We start from the raw sequence: 12,683 nt of genomic DNA on the forward strand, positions 1-12,683 counted from the left end.
TAATGTATTACCTTCTATTTTCATTGAAAGAGATCAACAACATTTTCGGTGATAGACAGGACTCGAATATATCTGCTTTTTTCCTTCTCTCTCTTATCCGCGTTACGAAAGCATATTATGTCATGAGTTCCGCCGGCCTTTTCATAGAATGAAGCCCCTCTGTTTGCAGTAATCACTCCCTAATATAAGGTTTGACATCCTATTCAGTTATTCTCAAGGGCGAAAATAATCTTGAGCCGAAGGAGATGGGGATCTCCAAGATATTTTGCTGTGTCGGGAGATACCGTATAAGCTCTTTTGCTGTGGTCGCAATCAAATTACCCTTGACATTCATCGACCTATCCTCTTACCCCTAGACTTTGCATCTGCATTCTTAACACTGTTCATCGCATCAGCTGGTTTCCATTACCTTATAAAGCCTTTTCCAGATCCATTCAGTTGACATAATAAATTTGTCTCTTTCTGCTTTGCTACGAACCACTTGTTTATTTCACTGGGTATGAATACATTCAGTCGCCAAAATGTTTTGTTAGTTAATTAGGTTGGCTATGCATTTTTGGTGCTTATTATGCTGTCTTAATCTTTTATTATATAATATATCGACAACATCATTCCTTTCGCGACATGATATAACCACTCCGTCAGGTAAAGTATTACTTCAATCTTTTCTAGTGTTGTCTTCGAGAATATTTAACATTTAAATTCTGATGGAAGATAGTTTGTTACCCCCATTTAGTCCATACTCCTGATATTTGCCTGTATACGTCAACGCCAGTGAATATGCCAGACCACTAACCCATCGAGTTTCTTTTGAAAGATTTTTATATATATCGGAATAATTTGTCTTTTTCTTTGTTAGTATTTCTATATCTAATTCCAGTAGACCGAGTTATCCATGGAATATATATTCCTGAAACTACACGGTAGAAGCCCGTGGATGAGAGCGTGACGTACGTAACCCACTTTAGTGATATCCTTGCATGCTGTAAATACAATTTGTATTCTAAAGATCATTTGATAAATACGCAATCAATAAAAACTATTTAATATCGTCATACAATATGCTCTCTCTCTCTCTCTCTCTCTCTCTCTCTCTCTCTCTCTCTCTCTCTCTCTCTCTCTGCTCCCCGGTAAAAAAGAGATTCTGGTATTCTAGCCTAATTCCAATGAGACAAAGGCAAGGAATAGGGAGGAATGTATATAAATCAGTTTACCTCTCCATAGACAGAAGAACAATACGTATGCGCACTACAATGATAAGCATATGCTGTAAAATATTACAGATGGTACAATATTGTACTTAAAGGAGACGGGAAATGTTTTATCTAAGATATACCTTCGACTATTATGCGTAATCACCAATTTCTCCATCCATCATTGATGGTGTCAAGATACATGATGATGATGGGCTTGGTGTAATGATTTGGAACAATGCTAACAGTAATGATAGATGATATAGTGGAGTGAACTTCAAGATCATCACTTCTCGAACCTGGATCTCTTATGTTTGTGCACATTTATATATAAGACTCGCAGATTAGAAATGATTTAAAAGCTAAAACATTTAGCCAGAAATAATTCAGTGGGCGTCAGAGATGTGCGTCGATTCATGCGAAAATACTCAGACATGGTTTATCGATTCCTTCGTCTAAAACGGTATTTAAGATCCAACTCAACTCAGGTCTTCGGGGACAACAGGATTATCATTATCAATCCCAGCGGCATATATGACCTTTGTATATTAAACAATGCAGAACATCATTTGTATTCGATTAGATGATGTTAAAATACGATGGCTCACGTAATCTTTAGTCTCTGCTGGTGATCTTTGAGAGGTAGATAAAAAGAGAGAGAAAGAGAGAGAGAGTGAGAGAGAGAGAGGGGGGGGGGGTCTGTAAGATAGATTCCTCTTATTTCGTTACGATTCTTCCCTCTACCCTCAGAAAAAAATAAATAAATTAATAAACATAACCAACAGTTGGGGAAGTTCCATAAAAGCTAAAAATAGTACCTACCACACGACAGTCAGCATTTCTGGGGCCAAAGTGGCTGACCGAGAAAAAATCGCTCCGGATTTTTCATGTCTTGAATTATAACTAGATTCTGTATTTTTTTTTTATGTTACATCCCTATTTCAAATTTTATTCGAATGACCTACTTATACTGGAAAAATAAAAATATCGATACTTTAACCATCTATGCATTCAACTGTCAACTTGTCACTAAATGACAGAACACAAATAGCCTAAATATTTAGAGGAACAGAAAGTCAAGGTTACAACAAGGAATTTAAATTCATTCAGATATATGGAACCAAATGAAATCAATGTATTACAACAATTTGCGAAAAAAGTAAGATACTCTTGAGAAATTGACATTATTTTGGCAAAGGAGTTGCTCAACAGAGGATTTGAGCAGTGCTGTAAAACTGAAAACTCTAATATTACGATATGAACATGTAATGATATAAACCGTTGATGTTAAACAATTATATCCAAACATAAACATATAGATATATAGATGGTTTAGAATGGTAACTTATTATTTTCCAGAAATAATGAGCTATGTGAGAGTCATTTTATGTAGTAAAGCTGCTGTGCCAGTTGTACAAAGCTAATGTCAATCATCTGCTAACAAAATATTTGAAAATATGTAAAATATAAAAAAACAACCAAGTTACTAATTATATTGATAATGTTACTGGAATAAGTAATTAAGTACTATAATACTTTATAAATCATTGGTATCTTTTATTCTATTCAAGAGCTCCCCAGCCTCGCAAGACATGAATGGCTAATGCATATAGAATCAAAGTTGTCCATCAAAAAAAGGAGAAAACCTGGCTGGCGAGCAATGATATAAAATTATAAAACTTCTGGTAACATCATATTCCTTATTTCCCATCTTGCACCCAAATAATATTTGGCTGCTGGTTTTGTGAATGTAAAATTCCCGCGCAATTGCAAGAATAAAGTGCATAAACCATCAAGTCAGAATAAAACACCTGCTATGATGATTCCTGAGGTACAATTATGTATAATGGTTGTGATCCGACATTGCAACCAAGCAAAAATAAACTACCAAAAAAGGTCAAAATATTAATAGCAAAGTAGCAAATAATGTTCAACAAGCTTCTGCGAATGAAATGGGTCAAACTCAGATTTATTCAGAACGGGAAACAAAATTCCTTGCATTTCTTGCGGATGGAATTACGATGGACAAAGCTGGGGTGGGTACGTCATCACTCAGGATTTTTTCTAGACCTTTATTATTTTTATTTTATTGATCAGGTTTCATAATTATTATCATACATCCTGGCACAATATACGCATATTCATGCGGCATAACCCAATTCATTTCTTTAGGTTTTAACTTGATCATCGATCTGGGCGGAGGATTTTGTCTTTTGTTGTGTATCTTTTCTTAAATGTTTTCCTTTCAGAATATTGCTGGAGGTTTTGTTTATCAAAGGGTTAAACAGAGTAAATGCCACCCTTCTATTTGACCCATGGACGTTAACTTCGAATACTCCGGGTTTGTTTTAGTTAAATAATCTGTTAAAAGATGTAGTTTTCTGACAAAAGTAGGCGTTTCTGCTTCTTTGGAAGTGACTTAAGCAGCTTCTCAAAAACAGAGGCTGAATCAGTTCTGGATAGTTTATTACATTATTAAAGTTCTTTTAGTTAATATCGACTAATATGTAACTATCAAATGAAAAGCACTAATGACTTATTCCATAAAATAAATATATAATTTTCTTGTGAAAAATTGACCTTGTGGGCTAAAATTCATTTTATCAGTCACTTAATTACAGACATTTTATACAAAAATGTTTCTCTTTCGAAAACAAAAAAAGGTTTCCAATCTAAAAACAATGTTTCAAGGAATTGAAAAAGTCATACAATTTAAAATAATTAAACGAGACAGATTTGTTCGCCACTGCAGGTTGCCTCTCTCTCTCTCTCTCTCTCTCTCTCTCTCTCTCTCTCTCTAGTGAAAAGTAACCACATTAATGATATTGTTGTAACAATAACTCTAACACAATTAATATTCGGCAAAAGATTTCTTTATGCCTTTAAAAGGTTATTTAACAGAATTAGTATTTGTAAAAGTGATTTTGGTATTAATTAATTAAAATTCTGAAGTTTTATTCAATGTTAAGTCCGACGAAACTGGTAATTGAATATGCAGTTACGTTATGTGGGTGGGAAGATGCTATGGACCCTCTTGGTCTGAGATGGAAAGTAATGAAGTGTAAAAGTTTAACAGTTAAATAGTAAAAAAAAATTTAACCAGCTAAATTTGGTAGGTCAGATGAACCAGCCAAATTAGCCTCATCCAAATTAATCTTTATACAACCAAATTAACTTCACTTAACCAAGTAAACCTTCATACAACCAAGTTAACCAACTCAACAAAATTAGACTTCACAGGATCAAATTAGCCCTCACCCAACCAACTTAACCTTTACTGAACCAAATTAACTGTTACTTAACCAAATTAGCCTTCACTCAACTAAATTAACCTTATTTAAATAAATTAACCTTCAGTCAGCCAAATTAACGTTCACTCAATCAAATTAGACTTCACTGAATCAGATCAACACTCGCTCAAGCAACTTAACATTCAGTCAAACAAATTATCCTTCACCCAACCAAATTAGCCTTCACTCAACTAACTTAGCCTTCACTCAACCAATTAGCCTTTACTCACCTAAATTAGCCTTCATTCAACCAACCTAACCTTCACTCAACCAAATACACCTGAATTCAACCAAGTTAAACTTCACTAAACCTGCTTAACCTTCACTCAAATATATTAACCTTCACTTAACTTTTTCTCAAAGCACGTTCGTGTAAGGCATATGATTTTAATTAGAAGAATTGTCATTAACCACAATAAAGTTCAGATGGTTAAAGACACAAATTCAAACGGGAAAACTGAAGTGCACAGCCATGTTATTTTTTTTTTACTTTCATTTATAAAAAAGTGATAAAAAATGCAAGACTCAATTGAAGTATGTTTCCTAGGACCTGCTGAAAATTATTTAATAAAATTTACCGTATTACAGCCAGATTGCCGTTATATTGCTTTTTCAAGGTGACATTTATTTTCATTTGAATTATCACATTTTTCAGGTATATTTAAAAATTTAAAAAGGAAAAAATGTATAGTTGATTAGTTAATTAGTCAATAGAAATGACTTTCCTTGAATAAAGATTTTAATATAAAGTAACTTAAGGTCTTCCTATTTTAAGAACTCTTGCGCCTGCTGCATGAATTCCCGCCATATCTAATAATTGTATAATACGACATTCCGATAATAAAAAAAAATGAAAAAAAAATTAAAAAAAAAAAACATCGAAAAATCATTCAAAGTAAAAATTACTGGAATCATTATGTGATAAAGGAAACGATCATTAGCATCATAAAGAAATTAGCACCTTGCTATTTAATCGATATATCAATTATCTTTTGCATTTCATAATTCCAAAACATGCTCTCTCTCTCTCTCTCTCTCTCTCAGGAAATGAGAAATGTTCCATCGTTATCTCAACTTTAAAGAGCAATTTTGAGTTATTTAAACGAAACTGTGATCGTGTGCTTATTCGAGAGAAGGAAGGAGGAAGGTAAACGTACCAATAAACTTTCTGTATCTTACGGTGACCTATGTCAGCTGGTGCGACGCACTTTATATATATATATATATATATATATATATATATATATATATATATATATATATATATATATATATATATATATATATATATGTATAACTGAATCACGAAAGTTAGGAACGTGATAATCCATAAATAAAGATATATGTCACGAAGGAAAAATAAACGAATAAGGATCTGCAAGATCTCTCGACGTTAAAACGTCCTTACTGAGCAGAGACTGAGATAGATACGGAAAAGACAATACAAGAAGATTCGTATAACTGACAGATAGGGATTATAAAGAGATAAGTTATACGAATCTTCTTGTATTGTCTTTTCCCGTATCTATGTCAGTCTCTGCTCAGTAAAGGACGTTTAACGTCGAAAGATCTTGCAGATCCTCATTCGTTTATTTTTCCTTCGTGGCATATATCTTTATTTATGGATTTCTGTTGATATCCGAATCTATTCTTTGTTAGTTTTAGAGAACGAAAAGGGGTGGTTGTACAAGACGATTTGAAAATAAATGCCGGTGACATAGCAGATCTTCTAGCTAGTGCCTGCATTGAATAAGAAATAAGTCTTGAGGATATGCGCACTAAAACGAGTTTAATTGTTCACTGGATATGATTAAAAATGGGAATAGTCATGAATATATGTAACAAGTAGAAAATGACAAAAAATGACAAAAAGAATTTGCACTAGCTTGTAATTCTTGTCTGCCGACGGAAGAATAAGTTGACTCAGTGAAAGATAACAAGATTAATTTTTAGGGAAGTATATCTGTTCATTACCTAGCCGTAGCAAAATAGAAAAATGAAGGCAAGTATTATTAGCTGTAGTAAGGTAGTTTAGCTGACAGCTAAAAATTTATTTAAATCAAGGAAAATAAAATACAAGAGACGAATAGAATAGTATTATAGAGAGAATGTAGATACACACCCGCAACGAGTATGCTACTATTTTATTTCATTGTAACCCTTCAGGAGGAAAAGTTTGATTACAGTTGGTTTAAGACAAGATACCCGGAAGCCATTTAGAGGTTATTTCCTCCCACAAAGGGTTCCACAACCCCTATTAGACAAAACCTCATGTCTGGGATACAGCGTATCAGTGGTCGTTAAGGAGCGCTATCCAATTAGCAATCACCGTTTGTTTATTTTGGAACTGCAAACTGAATATTCCTTTCTTCTGGCTCTAACCCCTTCGCCATTCGTTTTGCAAATTGTCAAGGAAAGCTCTTTTCTAATGGACCGTTGGAGGCTAAAACTGTTAAGCCAGTATTCGTAAATATGCTTTTTTATGCTTCCAGAGAATAAAAAAACATTTTCTTTACAGTTGCCCCCCTAGCAAAAAAAAAAAAAAAAAAAAATTAAAAAGAAAAAAAAATACAGAAAGCTTGAATATAATATTTACAGATATCGTCAGACGAACAATCAATAATTAAACACATTGTTAAAAAAAATGAATAATCTCCATGAGGTAAACGGATTCCCATAACTGGGAAAGATGCCTCTATTAACCTATTTCATATCCTCCGATTCCTTCTCTTCGTTCCATGAGCCACGCGGGAATAAAGTTACCCATTTCCAAGGAACTTCCTTTAGGGAAGTAGAACTTCTTTCAGACCTATTCGAGGACTTTTTCTGTCCCCTGATTTCAGTGACTTGAGCAAAATTTGGAATATCCCATTATGCTTCGATCATTCCATTAAGCGTCTAGCCTCCTGGCCTAATCTTGTTAATATCAAATAAAGCCAAAAGGTTCGCATCTTTCTTTGGTTCTTTTTTCTTGCTTAATTCTGTCTGGTGAATGAAAATGAGTCAACTCGATTACTACAGAGGGCGCTGTCTTCTTAACCTCGTTATGTATTCTCGACACGGTTATTATGATCCTCCTTTGTGTAGAAGACGTTCTGTCCAATGATATGCTTCCCTTGCCCTTTGGCTGTTTTTTCCCCTCTCTCTCTCTTGACTAACATCTTTCCGGCTTTAATTTTAAAAGTTTAACAAAATATATAAACTATAATTACAGGGTATGAAAATGGGCCTTTTAATTATAACTTGATGCTATCATCTACCATAAAATAGAAATCTGGAAAGATCTACGCTTAACGTTGCAACTCTTTTCAGCTATTTGAATAACCATTTCCACAATATTATTTGCCGTTTGGTGAATAACCGACTCCGGTAATGATTAACTGCCATGCCGTTGTCACAGAGGGTTTCTTTTTTAAAGTAAAATTTCAGTGAACAAGATTTATACTTCTATATCTGGGATGGTGTACAATAAATGTTTACTTAACATTCATTCTTTGAATTATGAATATAAGGATACATATCAAAGACTCGAGAATCATAACTAAAATGTAAATGAAATGCTCCAATGTAATTTGATAATAATATCCACATTAGTGATTTGTTAGAAATTATTTTACTATAAAATTAGCAAACGTCAGTTTAAGTAAGATTTTCTAGCTTGATTTGTCGGTGATTGGAATTTTAGAATAACCGTTCATCATGAACTCTGCTCTCAGGTAAGGGAGGTTGAAGTAAATGAGGCAAGTTGACTGCTTCTCTTTTTGAATATGATCCTTTTCCTTGCAAGTAATCTGATTTTATTGATAAGCTATGATTGGCACCATATCGTTTTATGTTTCAAATAAGTAGAGTACAATGGTGCTTGGCAACTTTTATTTGTGATCAGGAGTCATGACTAGGCCTCTGATACTTTTGATGAGGAGGAAAGTATGTTTTTGATAATACACATTTAATCTTTAATAGGTGTGAGATGAATAAACCTACCTTTCATGGAGGGGAGATTCGATAAGGCTTGCTTTCCTCTTTCTCTTTTACGGGTGTCCAATGAATACTATTGATGGTATTCATATATATATATATATATATATATATATATATATATATATATATATATATATATATATATATATATATATATATATATATATATATATATATATATATATACTATGTGTGTATGTGTATTTTAAGTGCTTTTCATAATTTTATGGTATGTTATTTTTAAACAGCATCAAGGTATTGAAAAATCCCTTGTTTTTTGCCTTAAAAATCCTGACACAGTAAAATTCATTATCTTGTTTTTGTCAGAGAGAGAGAGAGAGAGAGAGAGAGAGAGAGAGAGAGAGAGAGAGAGGCGGGTGGGCGGCGGGTTAAGGGAGGCTGATAGTATCATATTTATTAATATTAAAACCAAAGTTATATAACTACTTCAGTTATTCATAAAATTATATTTCAAATTCACTGGGTACTAATATAGAGTAATAAAATTTATCTTCTCATGATTAACCAGTGGGACACTTTTACGGATGGTAGAAATTTAATTTGTATTACGGAACTGGTATCACAATATTGAACCTGGAAATACATCTTTCATTTAAATGCCAAAAGTAAAAATGTTAATCCGCCTTTTTTCTGTCGAAATTTTAATCAGTCCTGAGCAAGTCCAGAGACAGTCTTTTAAATATTAATTTTCATTTCTGGAATGTTATATTTTTGTTTCTAGTATCACTGTAACAAGTGGAAAAGATTATGTTCTTATGTATAGTCCATTTTGACAGGGAACTTTGTGGCCTTTTAATACCTTTAAAATGAAATGTTAATTTTGAAAAAAAGATTAGTGAGTTCAGACATGAAAGAGGTTGGCATCTTCCTTTCAGGGAAAGGGATTAGATATGTATGGGAAAAGATTATGAAATTACTTTTTTTTTTTTTACCAAATGGAGGATGATACATCAGTTCCATGCGTAGCTTAGAGAGAGAGAGAGAGAGAGAGAGGGAGAGACGAGAGAGAGAGAGAGAGGAGGGAGCAGAGAGAGAGAGAGCTCTTATGATTATAATCAATACATTGAACCTAATTTAACCCTTCTTGAGTATCAAGTTTGTCTAATTTGGGGGCTATTTATTATGGTCATTTTAACCGCAGAGAGACAATGTCAGATAAAAGCATTTAACAGAAAAAAATAGATATGCAAACCATTATATTGTAGTTGAGGTTGATACATAAAACAAATAAAGAGTCAAAATATATATTGATATTGTAGCAGCAGAGCTGAAACCAAATCCTCATCACACACACACACACACACACACACACACACACACACACACACACACACACACACACACACATATATATATATATATATATATATATATATATATATATATATATATATATATATATATATATATATATATATATATATATATATATATATATATATATATATATATATATATACATATATATATATATATATATATATATATATATATATATATATCTATATATATATATATATCATATATATACTATATATATATATATATATATATATATATATATATATATATATATATATATATATATATATATATATATATATATATATATATATATATATATATATATATATATATATATATATATATATATATATATATATATATATATATATTATATATATGAAGAAGCCAGGTACTATGTCGTACCTCTAAGTATGATACATCAGTTCCATGCGTAGCTTAGAGAGAGAGAGAGAGAGAGAGAGAGAGAGAGAGAGAGAGAGCTCTTATGATTATAATCAATACATTGAACCTAATTTAACCCTTCTTGAGTATCAAGTTTGGTCTAATTTGGGGGCTATTTATTATGGTTCATTTTAACCGCAGAGAGACAATGTCAGATAAAAGCATTTAACAGAAAAAAATAGATATGCAAACCATTATATTGTAGTTGAGGTTGATACATAAAACAAATAAAGAGTCAAAATATATATTGATATTGTAGCAGCAGAGCGAAACCAAATCCCATCAAACACACACACACACACACACACACACACACACACACACACACACACATATATATTATATAAGTTAATAATATAATATATATACTATAATAATAATATAATATATCATATATAATATATACTATATATATAATATAATATTATAATATAATATATATTTGCATATATATATATAATATAATATATATATATATATATATATATAATTATATATTATACATATATATATATATATATATATATATATATATATGCATGTATATATATTATATATATATATATATATATATCTATAAATATTATATATATAAAATATATATATATATATATATATATATAATATATATATATATGCAGATGAAAAATAAGATTTTCCTCGGATTTATGATTTTTCTTTATCCGATACGCTTCCATACTGAACAATTATATGGCGCAGCCAAAAAGCCAACCTTAGTGAAAAAATACTTTAAAAATATGAATGCAGGGACTCGTCGATCCCTGCCCCATTTCAATTTTACAATACAGTGCGTTCGGATGATGGGAGATCTGATTCGAAATGTAGCATCCAATGGTCTCATGTCGTGAAGCAGAATTTTATTCGGTCTTTTTGTGGAGGGAAAGGAAAGATCGCTTTTCAACCGCTGAACTGGATCCTTTCGGCTGTTTCATTGATTTATAAGACGGGCTGGAAAACGGTTCAGGAATGGGGGCTCAGTTTATATAAAGAAAATCTAGGAAAATAAATTCAAGGTTTGAGTGTACTATTCACAACTATCAATATAGTGGACATGGATCTGAAGTTTTAATTCCCGTTATTAAATCCTCTTAACATTGAACAAAATTGTAGAAAGCTGAGTAAAAAAAAAAAAAAAAATCGAATTACTGAACATTAGTTCACTCGGAAACTGAACCTCTGATCGCTTACCTATAAAAATTAAAAAAACAAACTAATATGTAAAAGTTATTTTTCAAGTGCGCTTTAATATACTTATCAATGCTAACTTTCTTTCCTTTTCTTTTATATCCTGACCTATTTCATTATTCATTCTCTATCCGGTTATCTCCTAGTTTAACTATGATCAGTATATAACACTATATCATGTATTTGTGCAAAACCTTAAAATTTCAAAGTATGATTATTAAAGTTAATAAAAAAAAACAGCAAAAAGTGATGAACATGCTTAAGAAGTTAATATAATCATTAAACATGCTCATGCAACTTATCGTAGTGGTTTATATCGTATTACTTTTTTGGTGACTTTAGATCTCTCCTGAATGCAATAATAATAATAATCCCATGTGTGCGTGAACTGTGTGGGCTGTTTGCGCTTATAATGGACCCAGGGAAGATCTTCCAGACCATCATTAACAGCACACTGATTGGTGAGAATTAATAAAAAAGGAAATAAATAAAAAACAGGGTTAGTGTTTCATGCAATTGTCCAATACAGTATGCTGAATGCAATATATTTTTTTTTTTATATATTATGCACAGTCGTTAATGGCAGGTGTCAAACGACTGGTTAATATTAATGTTAATTACAAGCCTTATCTTTTTCGTGTAAACGTTTTGCCATTTAAGAAAATACTTACCCTTAAGTGTTCATGCTATTCAAAATTGTCATGGTGTTTGAAATATAATTCATACATATCTGTTGTTGATAAACTCCATATTAGCAGTGATGAGAATTCTAAAGTGAAAAGCTACTAGCACGCTATTTATTATTATTATTTTTTTTTTTCTTTTTTTTTTGCTCTATCACAGTCCTCCAATTCGACTGGGTGGTATTTATAGTGTGGGGTTCCGGGTTCCATCCTGCCTCCTTAGGAGTCCATCACTTTTCTTACTATGTGCGCCGTTTCTAGGATCACACTCTTCTGCATGAGTCCTGGAGCTACTTCAGCGTCTAGTTTTTCTAGATTCCTTTTCAGGGGTCTTGGGATCGTGCCTAGTGCTCCTATGATTATGGGTACGAATTCCACTGGCATATCCCATATCCTTCTTATTTCCATTTTCAGATCTTGATATTTATCCATTTTTTCCCTCTCTTGCTTTCAACTCTGGTGTCCCATGGTATTGCGACATCAATGAGTGATACTTTCTTCTTGACTTTGTCAATCAACGTCACGTCTGGTCTATTTGCACGTATCACCCTATCCGTTCT

This window comes from Macrobrachium nipponense, chromosome 5, assembly GCF_015104395.2.
Source record: "Macrobrachium nipponense isolate FS-2020 chromosome 5, ASM1510439v2, whole genome shotgun sequence".
Taxonomy (NCBI): Eukaryota; Metazoa; Arthropoda; class Malacostraca; order Decapoda; family Palaemonidae; genus Macrobrachium; species Macrobrachium nipponense.